The following is a 1,142-nucleotide window of genomic DNA, read 5'->3' as shown; positions in this document are numbered from 1 at the left end:
ATCAACAAGAGAAAATACGGACTTTAACACCAAAACAGCCAAGAGCTGTGACTCCTCCAACCACGACAAAGGAGGGGAAAGCAAAAACTGAATCTGAAATCCTAAAACTGAATCCAACAAGCTTCAACAAAAAACCCCAAGGATCTGCTGATCTCTTTGACCAGGAACACGCTCCATCAACCTGCTCCAGATGCATGGAGATGACCGAGCAGCAGAATACTAAGGAACTGCTCACAAGACAATCTGAAGACACCAAAGGTCATGTCCCAGATAATGAAACTTCACCAGACGGTGAGATTCCATCTCATTTCGTTGAAGTTAAAACCCAAAAAAAATATTTGAAAAGAATAAAGAAGTTCTTTTCCAAAATATCCATTTGGCCCCAAAAAGAAAAATTATCAGTGGCTGAATGATTCTCAATGAGGTTTATTGTTTACTGTCTTGTCTACTGTCGCTACACGTTTGCAAGGGATTGGTTCAAAGTTTCTCAGCAGGAAGGATCAGAGCACGAACATGGAAGAGAATATTTCCAAAATGGAGCAAAGTATTGCTTCGTTGAAAAGGAAACACGAGAAAAACATTCAGCAGCGTAAGAAAAGGAAGTAAGACTTGACCCCAAGGATCTGGAAGCCATCCAGGCATTGAGAACCAAGACCCTGACCACCGTAGGACAAGTCCACAAGCTGCTAGGGGTCCTCAGCTATTACCAGACATATATCCAAGATTTCTCAAGAATTGCCAAGGCAATGTATGAGCTCTTGCAAGCAAGATGCCCTGCTGCTGATACACCACCAGCAGAACAAACAAAGGGGAAAGAGCACAGCTGTCCTGGACCAGCCCATCCATGTCCTGTCAAACCCACCAGTGCTTGCCTATCCTGACTTTAACCAAGACGTTGCTTGTGTGGCTGTTCTGAACCTCTCACAAAGCCCAGCATCTCAGTCACCAGAATTGCTCCCTGCTATAAGCCGTGGCGAACTCATTAAATCTAGCGTTGTCTATACTCTAACAATAAAAGTGTAAATAGAAAGTGTTAGGTTTATTCTTTTATACATACCGGTAATGTGCATTGTTATTCTGTTAGCCAGATTAGAGAGAGTAGAAGGCCTTCCTTCACATTGTAGATGTCACTGTGTGTACGG

This window comes from Cyprinodon variegatus, unplaced genomic scaffold (genome assembly GCF_000732505.1).
Source record: "Cyprinodon variegatus isolate N-32 unplaced genomic scaffold, C_variegatus-1.0 Scaffold65, whole genome shotgun sequence".
NCBI lineage: Eukaryota > Metazoa > Chordata > Actinopteri > Cyprinodontiformes > Cyprinodontidae > Cyprinodon > Cyprinodon variegatus.
The sequence above is the reverse complement of the archived record's forward strand: the minus strand, read 5'-3'. Positions refer to the sequence as shown.